This window comes from Pelodiscus sinensis, chromosome 1 (assembly GCF_049634645.1).
Source record: "Pelodiscus sinensis isolate JC-2024 chromosome 1, ASM4963464v1, whole genome shotgun sequence".
NCBI lineage: Eukaryota > Metazoa > Chordata > Testudines > Trionychidae > Pelodiscus > Pelodiscus sinensis.
In genome coordinates, this window is record NC_134711.1 from 203,679,225 (window position 1) to 203,704,450 (window position 25,226).

Below are 25,226 nucleotides of genomic sequence, written 5' to 3' on the forward strand. Positions count from 1 at the left end.
CTGCCGCGCTGAGCTGACAAACAGCTGATTAGCTGTTTGTCGGCTCGCGCGCTAGTCTGGACGTTCCCCCTGTCGACATCAAAGCCCTTTGTCGGCAGCCCCGTTATTCCTCGTGGAATGAGGTTTACCGGGGCTGCCGACAAAGGGCTTTGATGTCGACAGGGGGAACGTCCAGACTAGCGCGAGAGCCGACAAACAGCTGATCAGCTGTTTGTCGGCTCAGCGTGGCAGCCATGTAAATGTAAATGAAGCCGCAATCATTTAAATCGCGGCTTCATTTGCCTTTGCTGAACAAACAAATCTACATGCCTCTGCCGACAGAGGCATGTAGTTTAGATGTACCCATAGAGCTGGAAGAGACTTTAGGAGGTCATCGAGTTCAGCCCCCTGCCCAAAGAAGGACCAACCCCAACTAAATTATCCCAGCCAGGGCTTTCTCAAGCTGAGACTGAAAAACCTCTAGGGATGGAGATTCCACCACCTTCCTAGGGAATCCATTCCAGAGTTTCACCACCCTCCTAGTGAAATAGATTTTCCTAATATCCAACCTAGACCTCCCCCACTGTAACTTGAGGCCACTGCTCCTTGTTCTGCCATCCATCACTACTGAGAACAGCCTCTCTCCATTCTCTTTGGAACCTCCCTTCAGGAAATTGAAGGCTGCTATCAAATCCCCCCTCACTCTTTGCTTCTGCAGACTAAATACTCCTAAATCCCTCAGGCTCTCCTCCTAGGTCAAGTACTCCAGCCCCCTAATTATTCTGGTTGCCCTCCAATGGACCCTTTCCAATGCGTCCATATCCTTTCTGTAATGGGGCCCCCAGAATTGGACACAATATATCAGATGCGGCCTCACTAATTGACATGGCAATATTTCATTGCTTTGCAAAGACGACACTTAGTAAGCGTAAGGGATGGAAAAATGTCTCCTGACTACTATTTATTCATTCTGAATTGTGGGGTGGGGATAATTACTGACATGTTAATTCAAACAAAAAGGCCATAGTACTACTTTTATTTAAGTGCTCTATAGTTACTTTTGAAACAAAGTATTATTTTTAATAATGCTCATATCTACTCTTTAAAGTGTGAGAAAAAAAGACTACCTGAATTTATGGGAAACTGTGGAGAGAGCAAATAGTGACAGAATTATGGCATTTTGTATTTACATAAGCTAAATGAAGTTTATCTCTTAGGGCAATAGAGAGTTTAAGGCCTTTGTGTGGTTTTTATTTATATAACACCTTCTAATTCCCCCAGCAAATGACTACTGGTTACACACACATTTCCTATTTTTTTAATGTTAAATCTATATCCTTCTTATCCTTAACTTTGTGTATATATTGGTTTCATGGGCCTTGTCTGAAGGGAGGCTACTTATAAGAAATATATACTGTAGCCTTTAAACAGCACAGTATTATGGGGTCTATATACTTGTGGTGGTGCACGTGAAACCTACACGGGACCTGAAATCCATAAAGGACAATACTGGGCCCAGGTAGACCTGCTGCTATCTGACTGCAGCATGTGCTCTGGCTGTAGGAGCCGATTAGTAGAAGCTCAGAATTCCAGACTAACAGCAGATGGACTTGCTGAAAGGAGGATAAGTGTTTACTGTGGAAGTTAGCTCCTCAGGCAAAACCAGAGTACAAGTCAGGCCCTTCAACCCTCTTTGAGAACTAAGGAGCCTTATGAGACTAATAATTTTGAATTCTTTTAAATTTCTGATTGTTTGTATGCGAAGGAGCCATGCCCCAAACTGAAGAAGAATATGAGTAGGATGTGTCCTAGTGTGGCAAATGAGGAACCTCTTTCTGGAGGACTTTGTGGGTGTAAAAAGGGTCCTAGGTTTGAACTCAGTGCAGAGGGAGGGCACAGGCCCCCTACTGTGCACAGTTAGGAGCAAGGCCCTGGTGATTCCTTTGCATTCCTATTTTCCCTGTAGATTGGTGGAACCTCTTTGCCTGGGAGGCATAAGACAGGAACTTGGTGGGCTAAACACTAGGTTATCTGGACTGTTTGAGATTGTACCATAATACTCTGTAACATGCTGTAGTTTCTGAAAATGCAAATAATTTCTCATTTATGTTATTCAGTTTCTCATTTCTTACCTCACTCCCTGTCAGGGCTGTTCCCCACTCTTGCACTCTGAGTGCAAAAGATGGGGGCCTGCAAAGAGCCAGGAGTAATGAATAAAGCCTTCCCAAACAAGTAGCCGTAAAATACATAGTGTATGACAACATCATAATTTCTTATGTCACATAAGTCTGATGCACAACTCTGTTTACATAGTTGTTAGAATTTTATACCTCTGTTTATGAAAGCTCTATTAAATATTTCATAGTGTTTGTCTAAATATAGTATATTATCGGCTCTGATGCAACAAAACACTGCATCATGTGCTTAATTTGAGCATGTGACCAGTCCCATTGAAGTAAATTAATGTGCCTTAATTGCCTTTTTGGCTTGGAGCCTTAGATACCACCATTAAGTATTCAGAGCTGCATCTAATCTGGTATACATTGGCATTAAGGGAGCTACAATGATTTAGAACATCTGTGAATACAGCCTTCAATAGTTTATTTGCCCATAGTCCTAACTGAAATACCACAGGTTTTCCCTTAACTTGAACCAGAGAACAATACTTAACTTTAAGCATACACTTATATCTCACTGAAATCAACTGGACTTTACTTTAATTTTTACTCAGACATTGTTGAACACAGATATACATAAACACATATGTAAAGTTAAGAATATGTTTAAATATTTGCTAAACCAGGGTACAAGCATGAAACTTATTTGCAGGAAGGAAGCTATGAATATAGTCATGTAAGTAATGGGATATAGTCAATTTTTAAAAGAAATAAAGGTATATTTTGCTATTTCAGGTCTTCTTTTTGTTCTTATAACTAAAGATTCTACTCAACTATTGTACCTTAAAACAGTTTGTTTGATAGAGCTTTGAAAATCTCACTATATTTACCTAAACATTTTTGTATATCAGGCCCCCAGTCTTGGATAAGTGTCTTCTCATTAAGTCTAAATTAATACATGTAATCTGTGATGGATTTACCTACCAGATTAGAAGTCAAGGGGGATCCCAGACAGACATAAGTTGATCTTTCAATTGTGAGCACCTGCTGATGAGAGCAAAGCTACACCACCAAGCCTCAGAATGGGATGGGGAATATATCTTCTGCCAGACCGTCGCTCGCACTCCCACACTGGAGTTAAGGCTGAGTATGTCTTAGGTCAACATTTCCCAAACACTACCACCACTGAACCAACAATAGCACTGGTGTCAGTGCAGAGGGGGAAGTCTGATGATGATAACTTTCTCTCTGAAACAAGCAAAATGCAGAAACCCATCTTGCTGTGAGTCACAAAGGCACAGTTTGGATAGCACTTATGTACTAGGGCAATAAACTTAGTAGATACTGTCTTGATTTTGAGTGGTGTAGTGTCAGACCTGAAGGTCTTTACTTCAAGAGAACGTTTATCTCAGTAGTCACTGTGTGCGGTATGATATTCCCAAACCTGAACAGCAGTGCTTTACACTCACGTAAATAACAAAAAAGAGGAAAGCAGTGAAGTATCAGGCGTACACAAAAGCTAATGGCATTCATTCAAAATGGGAAATCACAGTGACTTTTGTATGCAGCCAATTAGTCCCACCAATACTGTAGGATATTAAGTTGAGTTTAGGCAGTAGCTTTCCAGTATGCATACACAGTTTTAAGCGGGGAGGTTGTTTGTTTTGTTTTACATTATAGTGGGGAATTTTATAACTTGTGAAAGGTGCTGCCTATTTGACAGGCTGGAGATTGAAGTTCTCTGATTACTATGACATTGCCTCTGTCTGATTAAAAAAGCTTGATTAAGAGTAGTACCAGCTTTTCTACACCCCGATCCCTAGAAGGTGTGAATTCTTATAGCTATAATGAAAGGAGATATGACAGTTTACAGAAGCTCAGAATTTCTGGACTCCACTGTCTTATCAATATGTCTTAGCTCTTTCCTAGAGAGAACATCACTAGGACAGAAATGATAATTCACTTTCTATGTCTACACTGGCGGGTTCTTGAACAGGAATATCTTGCGCAAGTATACTTGTGCAAGATCTCTTGTGCAAGAAAACGTCCACACTGGCAGGAAGCCCTTGCGCAAGAATGTGTCCCCAGAAGAAATTCGGGCATGTCAAAAGGTCACCAGCAATGTCTGTGGGCATGCGCCAGACCCCCACTGGGAAACATACTTAAAGGGACTCCTGGACAGCCATTTCCCTGTGTCTGCATGCTCACGCACCCTTTTGAGGGAGCAAGAGCCACAACAGCACCTGTCACCTCTGTTCCTGGTAAGTGCCCCTGGGCACCCTTGCTGCCACCATCACAGCCATGGAGCCGGAGGAGGACCCCAGCCAGCAACGTCCCCTCCTCATGGCCATGGTAGAGGCTGTGGAGCTCCTCCAGCAGGGGTTCACATTGCTCCAGCAGGAGCTGGAGACTGGGCAGCAGGTGCAGGACCTCGCAATGGCTGCAGCTAGGCTCAGGCACCCACACCCCACCACTGACAGGTGCCTCTGGAGCTACGACACCAGTGAGGACTGGTGGGAGCGCCTGGTGCTAGGACAATGGGGAGACCAGCAATGGGTATAGAATTTTCAGATGTGCAGGGAGACATTTCATGAGCTCTGCACCTGGCTCACCCCTGCGCTCTGGAAGCAGGACACCCACCTGCGCCTCACCATCCCCGCGGAGAAGAGAGTTGAAATAGATCTCTGGAAACTGGCCGCCCCGGACAGCTACCGCTCCATGGCGAACCAATTTGGGGGGGGCAGGTCCACCGTCAACACGGTCGTCTGGCAGGTAAGGACCTCCATGGACCATGGGCTTGTCCTGGGGGAGGGAAGGGACCAGACTGGGTGGGGGGAGGCTGTAGGGGCAGGGGGAAGCCCCGCACCTAGGGAGTCATGCTGTCTCTCCTGCACACAGCCCCACTGGTGCGTGTGAGGGGAAATCCCGGGGGGGGAGAGGGCCCTGGCCTGTGTGGGGGGAGGGGCCATCAAAGGGAGGGTGAGCACACCCCAGGGGCCCATGTACACACTGTGTCTCATTCCATGCATCCCCTGTGCTCCCATGTGCCCCTCTGCAGGTCGTCAATGCCATCAATGACGTGCTGCTACAGAGGGTGATCTGCCCCCATGATGTGGACACCACCATTGCCAGCTTCGCCAGCCTCGGTTTCACGAACTGTGGGGGAGCCGGAGATGGGACCCACATCCCCATCCGAGCACCAGAGCACCGAGCGGCCTGGTTCATAAACCAGAAGGGCTACTGCTCAGTGGTGCTCCAGGTGCTAATGGACCACCAGGGCCAGTTCCAGGATATTTATGTGGGGTGGTCCGGCTGGGCCCACAACGCTCGTATCTTCAGGCACTCAGGCCTGTGCCACAGGCAGGAGGCGGGCACCTACTTCCCCCAGCGGGAATTCACCATTGGGGATGTCAGGATGCCAAACTGCATCTTGAGGGATGTGGTTTACCCCCTGATGGCCTGGCTGATGTGGCCATACACCGGCCACCTGGACCACAGCCAGGCCACCTTCAACAGCCACCTGGACCGAGCCCGCAATCCTGTCGAGTGCGCCTTTGGGCATCTGAAGGCACGGTTTAGGTGCCTTCTGACCCGCCTGGACATGGGGGTGCAGCACATGGGGGTGCATCAGGTCATCTTGGCATGCTGCATGCTCCATAATATTATTTAGGAGAGGAGGGAGGCCTTCCTCCCGAGGCAGATGGCAGGTGAGGGCCAGGCCTACCAGCAGCCCCAAATGGCTGCCTCTCAGCAGACATAGGGTATGTCTACACTACCCCACTAGTTCGAACTAGGACGGTAATGTATGCATACCGCACTTGCTAATGAAGCCCGGGATTTGAATTTCCCGGGCTTCATTAGCATAAGCGGGGAGCCGCCATTTTTAAATCCCTGCTGCTTCGAACCCCGTGCAGCGCGGCTACACGGGGCTCGAACTAGGTAGTTCGGAATAGGTTCCTATTCCGAACTACCGTTACTCCTTGGGAAACGAGGTGTACCGGTAGTTCGGAATAGGCACCCTAGTCCGAACTACCTAGTTCGAGCCCCGTGTAGCCGCGCTGCACGGGGTTCGAAGCAGCGGGGATTTAAAAATGGCGGCTCCCCGCTTATGCTAATGAAGCCCGGGAAATTCAAATCCCGGGCTTCATTAGCAAGTGCGGTATGCATACATTACCCTCCTAGTTTGAACTAGGAGGGTAGTGTAGACATACCCTATCTGCCATGGGCTTGGGTCCAGGAAGCCCTCTGGGTGATGCTGGACCAGGCTCCACAATAGGCCGCCCCTACACCTCTGACCACAGGGATGCCACCGTACCTCCATTTCCCGCTCCCATCACCACCCCTTCCCGCCACCCTTCTCTCACCTCCCAATAAATAAAATGCACTTGCTATAGATAATGTACTTTTTTATTTACCTGGGGAAGGGAGTGCACTGTGGGGAGGGGGCAGAGGGGACCCTGAACTGGGAGGGCCTCATGGTTCTGAATGGAGGCCTCTTCCTCCCCCATGGGTACAGGGGCACCTCTGCCCCTCATGCTGGTTTGGGGCAGGCTGCACCAGGAGGTGCCAAAGGTGGGGGACCTCGGGAGGAAGCATAGGCAAGGGAGGGGGAGAAGCGGGCGGAGAGCTGGGGGTACCAGAGGGGGGCCTGGCAGCATTGGGCTGCTGCACAGGGCCCATCCAGTTGGCAATGGTGCCCAGGAGAGTGCAGACACTGTGGCAGTGCTCCAAGAACTGACCCCACATCCACTCCTGCCACTCCGCATCTGCGCGAATCTTCTGGGTAAGAGCGCGCTCCATGCACTCAATCGCACAGACGTGGCAGCAGAGCAGGTGATGGCACTGCGACGGGCCCTGGATCCTTTGCGCTGGTGGGATGGGGCTGGAAGGTCCCTCGCTGGCAGGAGGGTCCCACTGCAGGAAAAGCAGAGGAGAGCAACATGGTCAGTGACCCCTGCCCCAAATGGTGTTCCAGAGCACCGTGCCCTCCTCCCAGCATGCCACGATGCCCGGGGACAGGTATGGCTGGTGAGGGGGAATTCCCCTGGGGCAGCAGGAGGGTGGGTCCCAAGGTGGCCCAGGAGCCCCCAGGGGGCCGCATGTGCTTGGGGGGGCCTGTTGTGCCTTCCCCAGAGGAAGCTACAGTGTCCCGAAGGTGGCCATGGATGTGTACTGTGTGCAGCACCCTTTAGGCTGTGTGGGGTTAGGCCTGCAACCTTGGGGCTGGCCTACTCCTGGCCAAAGCTCTCTCCCCCCCACTCCGGTATGGTCGAGTGGAATCCCTGGGGTCCCAGGCGTGTGCTGGGGCTAGCTGCTGCTTCTCTGTGCCACTTGGTCTGGCTGCACGTAGGGTTGCCAGATGGTTTCAACAAAAATACCAGACACACTTGACGCTACATGACAGTCTACATTACATCTTAGCTAAAAAATACCAGACATGTATATTCTCTCATTTATAGCCTCTCAATTTGTTTCCCGAACAGAAAGCTCAAAGACTGGACTGTCCGGTTCAAAACTGGATACCTGGCAACCCTAGCTGCATGAGGTTGCACGTGCTGCATGCCTCTGCGCAGCATGTGGCCAGGCTGTGCCATGTGCCACTACCTTTTCCCCACCCTGTGGCCCTCCCCGCCACCCTTCTCCAGCACACTTGCGAATGGTAGCCACTGCACTCACCAGACAATCCCTTGCCGGCTTTGGAGGATGCCCAGGACACATCCTGACTGCTGCTGGGCCAGGATGGTGAGGTCTGGCTGCTGTCCTCTGCTACCTCCTCCTCGTCCAAGGACCGGTCTCCCTCCTCTTCCTCCTCCTCCAGTGGCCTAGGTTGGACCACTGGGGTGGCCACCGTTGTGTCCACCTGGCCCAGCAGGGGACTGGCTCCTTTGTCCCCCAAGATCTGGTGCAGGTGGTGATAATAGGGACAGGCAGTGGTTCTGCCACCCCCACACTCGCTGGCCCACACGTAGGTGAGGCACGGGTCCTTCACCTTGGCCTGGACCTGTTCCAGGGTTCGGGCCGGGTATCCCTGCGTGGCCAGCACTTGGGCCATCTGGATGAAGATGTGTGCATTCCTCCTCCAGGACTTGGGGTCCCAAAGGGCCTCCTCCTTTCCCCAGAGGTCCAGGAGGGCAGTCACCTCAGTGGTGCTCCTGCATAGAGCCCGCCGCTTGGTGCCCCTTCAGGCCTGCTGGGTGCTCTGGGGTGGCTCCTCCATGAGGTCTGAGGGACCTGGCTGAGGCTGGGCAGCTGCCATTCCTCCCTCTGGCTGCTACCCGGGCCTCACATGGCAAATGGCTGGGCTGTGTGCCTGTTCCTTTCAGGGGGGGCCAACTAGGGGGAACCAACAAGTGGTGATTTCCTGTACGGAGTAGCCACCTGTGTTTTTCACTGGAGGCCAATTCTTGTGCAAGGACACGCTTGCCGAACGTCCACACTGCCCTCTTGAGCAAGAGCACTTGCACAAGAGAGCTTACGCCTGATAGAAAACAGTGTAGCTCTTGCGCTAGGAGCTGTCTCTTATCACGCCGTACTGTACATTTACTTGCTCAAGAGCGGATGGGCCGTGTAGATGCTCTGCGGATTCTTGCGCAAGAACGGCTATTCTTGCGCAAGAAGCCACGAGTGTAGACATAGACCTAGTGTGGTTACTGAGCAGTGCAAGTGATACCTAGACCACAGCAACAGTTAAGACCAAGAGACCTCTACAGCATGGGCTGGGAGCCAGCTGTCTTTTAGCTCAGAGGGTAGAGGCTCCAGTACTCTGCTTCAGAGGTCCCACGTTCAAATCCGCCTGGTGGTGGTTACATGTGCATTTGGTGTGGATACCTGTCCCTGCAAGAACTGGACTGTGACTACCCAACTCATTTCATATACTACTGCAGGTTGAACTTCTGTAGTCTGGCACCCTTGGGACCTGATAAGTGCAAAATCAGAGAATTTGTTGGAACATAGGGGGTCAATACTGACCATCAGCATTGCCAACATATCCACAGCTTACTGGGCTCTTAGAAGACATTTAGGGGTAGTTAGAGCTAAATAACAACTGAGAACACTGAGAGCCAGGACTGCTGGTTGTAAACAAATTTTAGGAGACCACAGGAAACTTGACTACATTCATTATAAGTGGATATCCAGCTAACTAAAATTATTCCAGATCAAGGATGTTGCCAGACCAGAGAGTTCTGGACTAGAGAGGTTCAACCTGGACTAGAGAGATTCAATACCTGTAGTATTACCTATTTAGGCTGAATCAGTGATCTCAATATATGGTTTTAAAATGAACCTGGTCTAGATAAGCTGTTATTGAACCTGCTAGCTAAAACAAATCTCAAATATGTGTATATATTACATATTGTTACATTACTCTATGAAATTTCTTGAAGGTTTTTGTTTAAAAAAAACAACCATTTAATTGATAATGAACAAATACCAAGTTCTGCAAAGACTCACCAAGATGTATATTGCTTACATGTGTAGTCACAGTTAAATATAAGTAAATAAATAAGACGATCTTACAGTTGATTCCATGAGGATGAACCTTTGAAGCAACACAGATCAGCAGCAGACTTGGAGCTTACATCTTTGCAAGATTGGATCCTGAGGCCTTGATCCCATTCCTGCAAACCTCTGGCATTTTAATAGAGTAACTTGTTTCATACATTTATATTCTTTCTGGAGAATAAATCAATCCAATAATATTTGTACTCATAATATAGGAATAACTAGAAGGAAATAATTGTTAGGAGGCTTTTTGTGAATTAAAAAGGGGAGTTTGTGTGTGTGTATGTGTGTGTGTGTGTGTGAGAGAGAGAGAGAGAGAGAGAGAGAGAGAGAGAGGCAGACAGAGGTGGTGGTGGTGGTGGTGGTGGTAGTGAGTTTTAGTCTGTGATTTTTTCCATTGTGTCACCTTCCTTAGACCCATCTCTGGCTTTTATGCTAGTTCTTCAAAAATATTTTAATAAAAACTAAAATGATTGCTTCTTCCTTTATTCTCTAGATACTGTGCAAATTAGAGGCCACCCCAGGATGGACTGAATGGGCTTACCACTCCATTCATATACTTACTGAATGACTCCTTCAGTCAAAGCTGCTATAGAGGAGATCAAGGACATGATAGAGATGGGTGTAATTTGACCCTTTGAAAGTTCATGGGCCTCTCTGGTGGTCCTAGTTCCCAAACTGGATGAAAAATTTTTTGTGCGGACTATCACAAGTTAAATTCTGTAATCTGCCAACAACTATCCAATGCCCCTCACAGATAAGCTATTTGAGAAACTGGGACATGCCCAGTTCATCTCCACCCTAGACTCAACCAAGGGATACTGGCAAGTAGCTCTGGATGAGTCAGTCAAGGAAAGGTCAGCCTTTGGGTATGTCTAGACTACATGCCTCTGGTGACAGAGGCATGTAGATTAGGCTACCAGGCATAGGAAAATGAAGCGGCGATTTAAATAATTGCCGCTTCATTTAAATTTACATGGCTGCCGCGCTGAGCCGATCAGCTGTTTGTCGGCTCAGCGCAGTAGTCTGCACGCGTGGGTGTCGACATCAAAGGCATTTGTCGACCACCCAGGTATGCCTCCTGGGATGAGGTTTACCTGGGTGGTCGACAAATGCCTTTGATGAAGACACCCACGCGTGCAGACTACCGCGCTGAGCCGACAAACAGCTGATCGGCTCAGCACGGCAGCCATGTAAATTTAAATGAAGCGGCGATTATTTAAATCACCGCTTCATTTTCCTATGCCTGGTAGCCTAATCTACATGCCTCTGGCGACAGAGGCATGTAGTCTAGACGTACCCAAAATTACACGTGGGGCTGCATGAATTTATTCTTCTCCCTTTCAGGCTATACAATGCACCCACAATATTACAAAGACTTGTTGATAATCTGTTGGTGGGATTTGGTGAATTTGCAGTGGCCTCTTTGGATGATGTGGCTGTATTCATTGATTCATGGGCAGAACACTTAGAACACCTCCAATCTGTCTTCCAGCACATAAGGGAGGCCAGGCTGACTGTTAAAGCTAGGAAGTATAAAATAGGCCTAAACAAGGGTAAGTTACCTGGGCCATCAGGTGGGTCAAGAAACTATTTACCCACTACAGGCTAAAGTAGAGGCTATACAAAACTGACCTGTCTCTAAGTCAAAGGAACAGGTCCAATACTTGTTACAATTGGCAGGATATTACAAGCAATTTGTACCACACTATAATCAGATCTCTGCACCACTAACAGATCTGACCAGAAAAAAGCCACTAAATGGCTAAGTGGACTGAGAAGTGTCAGGAAGCTTTTAAGCAGCTTAAAACTGCTCTTATGTCTGACCTGTCCCAAGGGCCCTAGACTATGACAAACCTTTCTTCATCACCATGATGTGTCAGAGTGCGGTGTGGGAGCAGTTTTGATGCAAACAGGGCCAGATCAACAATTCCACCCTGTTGTGTTCCTCAGTAAAATACTCTTTGAGAGGGAAAGACATTAGTCTTTCTCTGAGAAGGAATGCTGTGCCATTGTATACACTCTAGAGAAGCTACAACCATATATTTGGGAATGACCATATATTTCGGTCTTCACCGAGAAGTCTGGAGGTGTGCCTAACGTAGTGAATACAAGCAGAGAGAGGGTAAGTTTAGAAGATAGGATACACAAAAAACAAGTTAAAAATCACTTAGGAAAGTTAGATGTCAGCAAGCCACCAGGTCCTGATGAAATGCATCCCAGGATACTCAAGGAGCTGATAGAGGAGGTATCTGAGCCTTTAGCTATGATCTTTGAAAAATCATGGCAGACAGGGGAGATTCCAGAAGACTGGAAAAGGGCAAATATTGTGCCCATCTATAAAAAGGGGAATAAGAACAACCCAGGAAACTACAGACCGGTCAGTTTAACGTCTGTCCCAGGGAAGATAATGGAGCAGGTAATTAAGGAAATCATATGCAAACACTTGGAAGATAATAAAGTGATAGGGAATAGCCAACATGGGTTTGTGAAGAACAAGTCATGCCAAACTAATCTGATAGCTTTCTTTGGGTACGTCTACACTACAGCGCTAGTTCGAACTAACTTAGTTCGAATTAGTTAATTCGAACTAAGCTAGTTCGAACTAACGCATCTAGAACTAAAAACTAGTTCGAACTAGCGTTTTGCTAGTTCGAACTAGTAAGTCCACATTGAGTGGACTCTGAACAGGGCTTAATGATGGCCGGAAGCAGTGCCGGCAGGGCATAAAAGGAGGACTTAGAGCATGGAGATACTGTCTCAGGCTAGCCGAGGGCTGCGCTTAAAGGGTCCCGACCCCCACCCCGGACACACAGTTCTAAGGGGTGCCCCGCTTGCAAAGAAGTTCTGGCTTGGAGTGCCCTGAGTGCCCACACTGGGCACATCACACCACTCGGCCATCAGCCCGGCTGCACTTGCCGCAGGCTGCCATCTGGGGAGAGGGGGTAATTGGGGGGCTGCAGGAGAGCTTCCACCCCCAGAAGCCCGCAGAGCCAGCCCAGTCCTCCCCATCGGGGGCTCGTACCCCATTCCTCCCTCACCTCCTTCCACTTGCCCTTCCCTAGACCCCCTTCTTCTTGATGTACAAAATAAAGATAACGTTTCTTCCAACATTGACTCTGTCTTTATTGAAAAAAACTGGGGGAGACTGGGAAAAGGAGGTGGGAGAGGGGAAGAGAAAGGCTGGGAGAGGGGAGGGCAACTAACATGATCAGGGGTTGGGAACAGGTCCCATATGAAGAGAGGCTACAGAGACTGGGACTGTTCAGCTTAGAAAAGAGGAGACGGAGGGGGGACAGGATAGAGGTCTGTAAAAGCAGGGGTTGGGTGGAGAGGGTGCATTCAGAAAAGTTCTTCATGAGTTCCCATAAAGAAGGACTAGAGGACACCAAAGGAAAGGAATGGGTAGCAGGCTTGAAACTAGTAAGAGAAAGTTGTTCTTGACAAAGCAAATAGTTAACCTGTGGAACTCCTTGCTGCAGGAGGCTGTGAAGGCTAGAACTAGAACAGAGTTTAAAGGGAAGTGAGATCAAGTCATGGAGGTTGGGTCCATGGAGTCCTATTAGCCAGAGGGTAGGAGTGGTGTCCCTGCCCAAAGTTTGTGGAAGGCTGGAGAGGGATGGCACGAGACAAATGGCTTGGTCATTGTCTTCGGTCCATCCCCTCCAGGGTCCCTAGGGTTGGCCGCTGTCGGCAGACAGGCTACTGGGCCACCTTTGGTCTGACCCAGTACGGCCATTGTAAGCTCAGGGCTCAGGGTCGGGGGTCTCAGTGGACCCCCTTGATTTTCATGCACACCTGGTCCTGGGTGGCCAGGCTGGCAGCTCTCCTGCCCTAGCCGGCCACTTTCCTGTGCCTAGTGCGGAGATCGTGGACGAGGTCCACGATGTCCGCACTAGCCCAGGAAGGTGCCCGCCTCTTGCGGTCCAGGGCAAGCTCCCGGGAGCCGCCAGCCTGGTCCCGGCAAGAGGGGGTGGGCTGGGGGGCATCGGGTGGGTGGCTCTGTGCCGTGCCAGGTGCAGGGTCTGCTAGCTGGGTGCTGGCAGGCTTGCACCTGGCACGGGCACCGTAGCCAGCCCGTGCCCCTTTAAGGGGTCCGGGGCCGGGAGGGGGGCATAGAGTTTCCCTGGTGTTGGCCAGAGTGGCCACCAGGGAAACCTGGGGAGGGCTAGCCTCCCACTAGTTCGAACTAAAGGGCTACACAGCCCTTAGTTCGAACTAGCTAGTTCGAACTAGGCGTTAGTCCTCGTAAAATGAGGTTTACCTAGTTCGAACTAAGCGCTCCGCTAGTTCGATTCAAATTCGAACTAGCGGAGCGCTAGTGTAGCGCATAGGAAAGTTAGTTCGAACTAACGTCCGTTAGTTCGAACTAACTTTCTAGTGTAGACATACCCTTTGATAGGATAACTAGCCTTGTGGATAAGGGAGAAGCGGTGGATGTCATATACCTAGACTTTAGTAAGGCATTTGATACGGTCTCGCATGATATTCTTATTGATAAACTAGGCAAATATAACTTAGATAGGGCCACGATAAGGTGGGTGCATAATTGGCTGGATAACCGTAGTCAGAGAGTTGTTGTTAATGGTGCTAAATCCTGCTGGAAAGGGATAACAAATGGAGTTCCGCAAGGGTCTGTTTTGGGACCCGTACTGTTCAATATCTTCATCAATGATGTAGATATTGGGATAGAGAGTATGCTTATTAAGTTTGCAGATGATACCAAACTAGGTGGGGTTGCAACTTCTTTGGAGGATAGGGACATAATTCAAAATGACCTTAGCAAGTTAGAGAAATGGTCAGAGGTAAACAGGATGAAGTTTAATAAAGAGAAATGCAAAGTGCTCCACTTAGGAAGGAACAATCAGTTCCATACATACAAGATGGGAAGCGACTGTCTAGGAAGGAGCATGGCGGAAAGGGATCTAGGGGTCATAGTGGACCACAAGTTGAATATGAGTCAACAGTGTGATGCTGTTACAAAAAAAGCAAATATGATTCTAGGTTGTATCAACAGGTGTGTTGTAAGCAAAACTCGTGAAGTCATTCTGCCGCTCTACTCTGCACTAGGTAGGCCTCAGTTGGAGTACTGTGTCCAGTTCTGGGCGCCACATTTCAAGAAAGATGTGGAGAAATTGGAAAGGGTACAGAGAAGAGCGACAAGAATGATTAAAGGTTTAGAGAACATGACCTAGGAAGCCAGGCTTCATGAACTGGTCTTGTTTAGTTTGGAAAAAAGAAGATTAAGGGGGGACATGATAGCGGTTTTCAAATATCTAAAAGGGTGTCACAAGGAGGAAGGAGAAAATTTGTTCCTCTTGGTTTCTGAGGACAGGACAAGGAGTAATGGGCTTAAAGTGCAGCAAGGGAGGTTTAGATTGGACATTAGGAAAAAATTCCTAACTTTCAGGGTGGTCAAATTTTTTGAATAAATTGCCAAGGGAGGTGGTGGAATCTCCCTCTCTGGAGATATTTAAGAACAGGTTAGATAGACATCTGTCAGGGATGGTGTAGACGGAGCTTGGTCCTGCCTTGAGGGCGGGGGGGCTGGACTCGATGACCTCTCGAGGTCTCTTCCAGTCGTATGATTCTATGATTCTATGACTCTTTCATCTGCTGACTCACCATTCTGCTCTGAAATAACTTCACACAGTGAAAGAGACTAACAAGAAACTCCTTCAGTGGAGTTTGGCTCTCCAAGATTTTGACTTTGACATACAACACAACCTCATGTGCTTCTAACAAAGTGGCTGATGCACTCTCCCATGAAAGTTTCCCAGATTAAGCCAGTTAAAACTCTCCCTACATCTAAATCATTGTATTCCATGCATGTGGGAAATCATATTTAGTTTTTGTGTATTCAGTATTAAATGTAGCGTATGCATGTACTTTATTAACTATGTTTTATCCTAGACCTCCAGGAAGAAATCACAGCCAGTATGGGCCAGCCTGTCCAGAACCGTCTGTGATTTGGGGAGCATGTGATGGATAGGAGGAGTGCTGGTCAGTGTTAAACTCAGGTAGCTAGCAGGGGTGTTGACAGAAAACCAGAAAAACCAATGAGATACAGTGCTGAAATGTGAATTTTATGTGGATACCTTGCCTGCTTTTTGTGTGTGTGTGAGTTAAGTCAAGAGTTGGGAGACAGAATGATTGAAACCCAGTCAGGACAATCATGCCTCCAAGGAATTCAGGGGCATGGAAGTGGACTGAACCACAAAGGGGTTATGAGTAAATAAGCAAAAATGTGTATTTAGTTGCTATCAGGGTATTTTTCTTTGTTTTGGTTGTTTGCTTAAACCTCACTGTGTGAATCCACGCTTTCCCTCACCCACTCGCCATTTAAGCTACAGCCCAAAGATCTATGGTTCTTTGAGTTATTTATCTGTTACATTCTTAGTTGCTCTATAACACCTAGCAACAAAGTATGCTATATCAAGTATATCTTTTTGTTTTGTTAATACAATCACCTTTTTAAGGAAATGGTTTGATTTTTGTGTCCGGGAAAGAAACAGGAGATCTGTGTCTGTGTATGCATGCCTAAGACTGAGTGGTCAGCTACCAGAGATTGCAGTTTGTTTTCTGTTTTTTCCAAACTCTCTTGTGGTAAAAGAGCTTGGGGATACCCTTCTGGAAGAAGCCCAAGTGCTTTCTTCCTGGGGTCAAGAAGAAAGGGGTTTCTTTGTTTCACTTTGTGGTGGCAATTACCTTCCAAGACCAGGAGATCTATGACCTTGGGTAGCTTTTAAACAAAAGCCTATAGAGGCAAGATTGTACTGAATACCCTCTTATACGGTTCCGAGTCTTGGGTTACCTACCGGCATCACTTGCGTCTCCTTGAGCGCTTCCATCAACGCTGCCTTTGCACCATCCTTAACATCCACTGGAATGACTTCATCACCAACACTGAAGTCCTCGAACAGGTGGAAGTTACCAGCATTGAGGCCATCCTATTGAAGTCACAGCTGCGTTGGGCAGGGCACATCTCCAGGATGTCGCCTGCCCAAGATTGTGCTGTATGGCGAACTCGCCACTGGCCACTGCAACAGAGGAGCACTGAAGAAGAGGTACAAGGACTCTCTGAAGAAATCCCTTGGCGACTGTCATATTGACCACCGCCATTGGTCTGCTTTAGCCTTGGAACGAGAGGCCTGGAGACGCACCATTCACCAGGCTGTCTCCTCCTTCAAGAATACACATAGGGCTGGTCTTAAGGACAAAAGGACATGGAGGAAGAATCGTGACACCACAGCAGTAAACTCAGAACAGAATTTCCCTTGCTGTCACTGCGGCTGAATCTTCCTGTCTCCTGGACTCCTCAGCCACCAACGAACTTACATCACACGTGGACAAACCCCTTCCTAAATCTTCGTTCGCGAAGTCAAGTCATGAATGAGTAGAGGCAAGATAATGTTAAGGTCTCTTGTAGGCCCCTACATTCTGCATGTGGAGTGCCAGAGTGGAGAACAGCACAGGCATGTTTCTCAGGTTGCTACAGTTCTCTCAGCCTCCTCTCTCCTCCCTCTGGCCCAGTTTCACTAGTTGTTCCTTTCTTTGAAACAGTGTAGGCACAGATCTCCCAACACAGCTCAGAAAAGAGTAGAAGGAATAGAAAAGTAGCTTAAAGCCATTTTTGCACTCCTACAATCTATGCTGCCCGCTCAGTAGATACAATTTAGAGCAGCCAAAGGGTAGAGCTGAATTTGTGTTGGCAGCCTATGGCCTCAAGGGACCATTCTAGCCACTGGGGATTGTGAGAATCATTTCTGAAAGAACACAAGTTGCAGGAGTCCTTTTCAAATCTGAAAAATAAATGTTTTGCATGCAAATCCCTCTCTTTTAATTAAATAATTATCTAGGGAAATGTTTTGGTGTATTTATTCACTACAGAATTATCTGCTTTTCAGACCAGATTGCCAAATTAAATTCAGGTGAGCAGAGAAATCCATTTCATGTTTATTCTCCTTGTTTTTCCAAGTAATATAATAGACTTCAGTTAGTCAGAACCTAATAACTTCTGTTTTTTCCTCTTCTTCTGACACTTAATTTTCTTGCATTTCTTGTAAAGGATTTAGATTGCCTTCTGAGAATAGTATAATCTCAATGTTGTCATTTGTAGCTTGTCTTAGTTAGCTGAGAGTTTTTTTAAAAAATAGAAATTTATATGCCAGGATGCAAATAGAAACAGGTGAGACATAGAGGCTCAGTAATAAATATCATTGTACTCTGAAAATCACAGGCTGAACATCCACAAATCCAACTTGAGTCACAGAGAGATAGAAATACTTTGCAACTCTGAAAATCAGGCCAAAATTCAACAGAAGACATCTAAATTACAGTGCATGTGTGCACAGCATTTGTCATCTATTGTACAGATTCACATGAGGAGTAGAGGAGATGTGAGAGTACCAGAAAGATACAGGAACTATTATTCATTCTTAATCATCATTAATCGTTACTCAGCAGCTGCACACATGCCCATTTTCCTTCCCTTTGAGCATTTAATATAACCTTGCTAAATGTGCTATGTAGATTCTGAATTGAACATGAGCTAATGAGAGTGGAGAATGAAATTATTTCCACCTTTTCTGGAAATATTGAGCAAGTTGATTTACTGTAGAAGTATAGTACTCCCTCACTCTTGAGTGGGGAGGGAGAACACTCAGTCTCACTACATATGGATAGCAAGTAACAGTCTATAAGGGAAATTATGGCCCTTCTGGCAGCTATTAAGGAGAAACATGGGGTGATATACATCCTATTTTGTCCAGGACAACCCTGGTTTTAATCTCTATCCAGAACATCCTAACTCATTTGATGAAAATGGAGATTGATGCTATTTGCTCTTCTCAACTATTAGCTGGCAAGATCAAATGAACAAATGCCCAGTTTACCAAAAATGTTGGATGGATTCCTGTAGAGACATAAGGAGAAGCATTGAATAAGATGGTGAAGCAAGGTGCCTGGCAGCAGAGCTTGTGGTGTCAGCACCATACCCAGGCATTGCAGAAATTAGGGATCAGAGATAAAGTGAAGATAAAGTTCTCAACCCCAGCCCCAGCTGGCATGGGACACAGAGCTTGCAGTAGGAAGTTGGTGACTCATGTAAGCTCCTGTTTTTAGTTCAGGAAATATGGTCACCTTAGGTGTATAGCAACACTCTGGGCAGGGTAGAGCCACAAACAGTCTTTAGTCATAGAGACTTCCGGCTGTGGCAGATAGTAAAGAACAATTTATTAGGGGAGCTCTGTCTGAGGGTGAGCCCACAGTTGCTTCCCATTCTGTATTTGTGAAATTGATTGTTCCTTCCTAAGTGGAGCACTTTGCATTTGTCTTTATTAAACTTCATCCTGTTTAAATCTCTCTAGTCCGGCACCCTTGGGACCTGACTAGTGCCGAAACAGAGAATTTGCTGAACAACAGGAAGTCAATATTGTCTAGCAGCATTACTAACACTCCCACTGCTTACTGGGCTCTTAGAAAACATTTAGGGATAAACAGAGCTAAATAAAAGCAAAAAAAAAAAACCCTGAAAGTCAGGACTAGTGCCTGTAAACAAACTTTATGGGACTGCAGGAACCTTGGCCGCACCCATGATAAATGGACATCCAGCTAATTAAAATCATGCCAGAGCACAGATTTTGGCAGACTAAAGAATGTCAAACTAGAGAGGTTTAACCTGTATTTATGAAATTATTTGTTACCTAAAGTAGCAGAAAAAAACCCACTTAGACAATAGTACAACTACAAGGAAATTTCTTTCCAGAGCATTAAGTTTCTCCACATAGAGCATAATTTTGTCCTTACTGAGGTATCTATGATAGATCTGGGATAGAAGAAACTGAGTTTGTATTGTTTCTAAGGGACGAAAAATACTCCTAATAGCTATTTGGTTTAAATTTTGTTCTTGTTGTAAATAATACAGATTACCTTTATTTGCCCAAAACAGAAAAAAAAAATCTCCATAGATTCACAGAATCCCATCAAAGGTCTTTGCTACAAAATACCTTTGAAAAGCAAAAGCAAAACAAACAAACAAACAAACAACAACAACAACAACCTGCTACCTGCCCACAACCTTCAGGAGAGATACTTCAGCAGAATCTGCTCCCAGAGAGTCAACTGAAAATGAGAAAAATACTTAGTGAATTTTTGCATGAAAAATTTCACTCCACCATAAAAAGAAAAATTATGGAAAAAGTCAACCAAATCTGTTCTAGGCCTCTCTTGATCTGTGGGAAGGGTGAGGGTCACATAGCCTTCCTTGTTTCCCAAAAGGCCTTGTCAAAAGCAAGGATTACAAATATGGCTGCCAGAAAGGATGACATTTCCTAGCAACTTTGATCTTCTGACTCTCAGAGAAGTGATTTGCTGGAAATTAAGGTGAGCTAAACTTGTTCTTGCTGTTGGGAGAAATTAGTTATAGCCCATTTTGTTCGTAAGACTTCAGTCTCATTCCCTAAAGCTAATGAGCTCTATAAGAAACCTTAGACAACTTTTCTAGAGCTATTTCCAACCAACCAGTGGTCATGAATACTGGAAAGGGTTTGTTCTAGCCTAAGGAGATTTCCCTCATAAACTTTAAAAGGCAAATGCATTCCATTATAGTGTTTCTGCTGACCAGTAAGGGTGCTGGCTATGTGAGAGGAACTGCTTCTCTTTTTCATACTGTACTGCCTCTCTTTTCACACTATACTGCCAAGGCAGAAAACGGTACAGGCGTGTTAGTTGCATTTTCCTCAATATAAAATGAAATGGAGCAGCTTGCAGGCCACGCTCCAAGGCTCTGTCTTCACTGCAAGTTTTTCGGGCAGAAAATATGCTAATGAGGGACTCATTAGCATAAGTTGCTATCTCATTAGCATATTTTCTACCTGAAAAACTCGCAGTGAAGACAAAGCCCAAATGCATTCTTCCTCAAGTGGAATCCATATAGTTGCTGCAATTCAGATTCCACTTCAGGTGCATGTGCTCTCTGTGTGTGCTTTTGATCAAAGATTTTTTGGTAGCCATAACTATTTGATTTGTACATGTACGCCAGACATCTTTCTTCCTTATATCAATGACATATATAAAGAAGGCCCAAGAGCTGCAATATAAACTTTTAGACATATTACACACAGTGGCCTCTGTTCCAGTAGCTTTGCCAGTTCATGAGGCTGTGCTGGAATCTGCAATGGCCATCTGATAGACTCCTGCCACAGCACCACCCTACAAGTAAAGAGGTTCACAGAAATGTATTATGCGCCAGCAAGAAATACAGAATCATTATTTTGCTATTCCCCACCAAAATCTTTAGTTGTGGAAATTGTCAATAAGCATGACACACAATATCATACACAAACTAAAATTTACGATAAAAACCAAAAGTAACTTGTTCATCCTGGGTCATAAAAGTTATTCCTCAACAACCCTAAAATTTAGGATTTTGAAGTGCCAAGTTAAATTTAACAGTTTCATTGAGCACTTCACTGTGGAAACTTGTGAGTAGATGGAGGCCATCTTACCTGAAGGCTAGTCCTTAGCAAGGACCTCACTTACAAGTCTCACTAAAAGATGCTGACCCTGAAGCTTGCTTCATCTCCTCCATTGTCATTATGCATCAGATGTCTTGACATTAGCTATCTGAGCTTCCTAGGGATATAGAAAATACTATACTGTCAAAGACCTCCCTTTAAATGGACTTAAATACATCCATCTGGTCTATCCACTCCTCCAAAGGTATTCTAAAAAATAACGGCAGTGAAAGCTGCTCACCTATTCTGGCTAAGAATAATTATTTCCCTCCACCTTAGTAATTGGCTACCCAAGGACTGGTCAAGCAGTAAAGTTTTCTCTGCAGTACAAACAGTAATGTCTTTATCTAAAGGTTAGAACTTCAACTCAACATTGAAAAGTCTCCACTTTGTACAAAAGACTTTATAGTGTCTTCTCTGAATGACAGTCAGGCTATGTCTACACTACATTTTTTTGCGGAAGAGGCAATGCAAATAAAGTGCTCATTAGCAACTTTGCATGCTTCATTTGCTTTGTCTCTTCTGATCCTTTTTGTGCAAGAGGTTTTTGCACAACAACAAGCAGTGTGGATGTGTCCATTTTGCACAGAACCCCCTTTTTGTGCAAGATCCTTATGTCTCTATTTTACAGACAGACCTCTTTGCCACTGTCATCCGCTGGTGGTACAAATTTCTGTTCATGAAGCGGTCTGGGTCCACAGTCCTTCCTTATTCCTTGAATTAAGGATTTTCTCTTTGTATGCCCTCCAACATGAGCAGGATCCAGACTAACTGTTGTAACAGCAGCTTAGCTAAGGAACCATATCTGACTTTCCGGATTTCCTGTCCAGTATTGATTTTTCCGGTTATTCCCTATCCGCTCTCTTGGATGCCAGTTGGACTCTTCATCCCAAGCTGGGAATTATTTAACTAAGAGGTTAGCTTTTTGGTTATTCTCAAGGAAGGAGCAGGAGCAGACATACAATGAGTATGATTAAATAGCTAGTAAGTAGCTATATGAAACAATGTCAAAAAAGAGGTGAAAGGAAGTTTCACCACTACCATTTCCAGTGACAGTTTTAATGTTTTCATCTTCCCTTTTGGGAAGGTTCTTGATTACCGCTTAAAGTCAGACTTTACTATGAGTTATGTCAAGGCTATCTGGTAGGATATACAAGTTTGTCATACTCTGTAATGTGATTTTTAGTGTTTGCCCATACCATTATGTCAAAAAATCATCAAGGGATTTTTTCTGCATATTAGATAGCCTACCCCAGGGATTTAAACTTGGTCCTCATGTGCCATATAGAAGCTTCTTTTAAACCACTGAATAGAGGGCCTCTATTCCACATGTCTATGAAAAAAACTTTCTTGATTGTCATCACTTCTGCCCCCCAAATTTAAGAAATTTGGGCATAATGGCAGATCTCCCTTTACAGATTCCTCAGGGAAAATATCTCACTAAAACTACACCCAAATTTCTACCTAAAACATCTTCTGAATTAAACATTAACCAGATTATTCATCTTTCAATTTCTCACCGTCCCCGAAAAAAACCCTATGCCAAATCAAGAAGGAAGTTGCTTTCCATATCCTGAGTGGCAGCAGGAGGGGATTAGTCTTCTACCTGATGGAACTAAGAAATTTAGGATGTCTCTCCTAGGCAGAGTATTTGATTTTGAAACAAGAGTCAAAGAATTCATACTCTCCAATCAATGACTTTCAAGGTGAATGTCTGGAACCATCAATAAATATTATGGTTTTTTATGGGTTTGCCTCTTTCAACCTTGTTCTGGAGTACTCTTCCATTCTACAGTGTCCCAGTCTACTTTTGTGACACTACTAAAAGATGTTCCACTTGTAAATATTTGTAGAGCTACAGTCTAGACCTCAATACAAATTTAATCTCAGCACTTTGCTTAGCAGATCAGATGTTGCAGTAGAAAATGCAGTTCTGTCTTCATTCTTGAACTGATTCTGAATCTCCTTCCATAGATATTGCTCAGGCATCACCTGAAGGAGAGAAACATGAGGATACAACTCAAATAAGGAGGAAGGGTATGTCTACACTACCACCCGAGTTCGAACTAGGGTGGTAGTGTAGACATACCCGAAGTTACATTCAGTTTGTGCAGTTGAATCTCCCCCTGCTATCAGTACTCCACCACCCATTACTTCCCCAACTACTTTACTATGGAGTTTTGTATCAAATGATTTTGTGGTAAAGGATTTGAGGGCTGTTTGCTCACAACATGCTTAGATAGCAAAGATCTGGAGTGCTGAATTTTCATGGCTACATTATACAACTTTATTCTAGAACTCTAAAAGGATCACAGGGCGATAACTGATCTGCTGCAGAGAGGTTAATCACAAACAACTGCATGATCACAAGTCAGATCCTCTGGGCTTGATATGCAGGGACTCTATTTTAGAGGCAGGCAATATGAATACTAAGAATTACTTCAATCTTCTTTAGGCCATTTCTCAATATAACATCTTTGTTACAGATCAAATCAGTTCATTTCAGCCATACAGCTCTGTATGTCCTTGGCCCAAGGGCTTGATCACATGCATCAGCCAAATAGACACTGTTGCTAGCAATTTCTGATCAAAGGTGCATGAGGCACAGGTGCAGCACCTAAGAAGAACACATCTAAAATTCTTTAGTTACTGTACAATATGAATAATGGTTTCTTCCTTGACCTCCTTCTGCAAAGGTGCAGTATGAGAAGATTTAGAAGTGATTTCAGTGAGATCTTATATGACAGGCTATAGCAGGGTAGGATTTTATGAATTTCTGGTTGGGAGACTTTTTTAAATGGAAATTTAATCCTTTGAACAACTATATTGATCCATTTTCTAATGCTCTGCTTCCATGTGTGGGGTGCTAAGTGTTCTATATAGTCAGAGTTTCTCTTCACAGCAGCACATTTCTCACAGCCCAGTTGGCTTTTCTCCCGCTCCTGGTTCCAGTCATCCTGTCTATTCTGCCCTTATTCCTCCCTGTTGCTATTCAAATAACTGTGAGTATTCTGTTCATTATTGCTTTCTTTTAAGTCATCATCCTCTTATCCCACCATGCCACTAGAAGTGTAGGAGAGTTCGTATCTGAGGAAGAATAATCCTTCCCCATAAGAGAAGTTGGATATGTAACATGCTTCTTCTTTATCCACCAAGGCAACCCCCAAAATTGATACAGGAAGTTAGGGGCATTATTATTATTGGTGGTGGTGGTGGTGGTGGTGGTTGTTTGTTAATAATAATAATCATAATAATCCCTCTCCAGCCTTCCACAAACTTTGGGCAGGGACACCACTCCTACCCCCTGGCTAATACCACTCCATGGACCCAACCTCCATCACTTTATCTCACTTCTCTTTAAAATCTGTTCTAGTTCTAGCCTTCACAGCCTCCTGCGGCAAGGATTTCCATGAGTTGACTCTGTGCTGTGTGAAGAAGAACTTTCTGTTATTAGTTTGAAGCCTGCTACCCATTCATTTCATTTGGTGTCCTCTAGTCCTTCTATTATGGGAACTAATGAAGAACTTTTCTGTATGCACCCTCTCCACCCCACTCATGCTTTTATAGACCTCTATCATATCCCCCCTCAGTCTCCTCTTTTCTAAGCTGAAAAGTCCCAGTCTCCTTAGCCTCTCTTCTTATGGGACCTCTTTCAAACCCCTCATCATTGTAGTTGCCCTCCCCTCTCCCACCCTCTCTCTTCCCCTCTTCCTTTCCCTCTCCCACCTCCTTTTCCCAGTCTCCCCGAGTTTTGTTCAATAAAGAGAGATTCTATTTTTGAACACAATTGTCCTTGTACATCAGGAAGGGAGGCTAGGGAGGGGTAAGTGGAAGGAGGTGAGGGAGGAATGGGGTACGAGCCCCCGATGGGGAGGACTGGGCTGGCTCTGCGGGCTTCTGGGGGTGGAAGCTCTCCTGCAGGCCCCCCACTTGGCCCCTCTCCCCAGATGGCAGCCTGCGGCAAGTGCAGCCGGTCTAATGGCCGAGTGCTGTGATGTGCCCAGTGTGGGTACTCTGGGCAATCCAAGCCAGGACTGCTTTGCAAGTGGGGCACCCCTGAGAACTGTCTGTCCGGGGTGGGAGTTGGGTCCCTTTAAGCACAGCCCTCGGC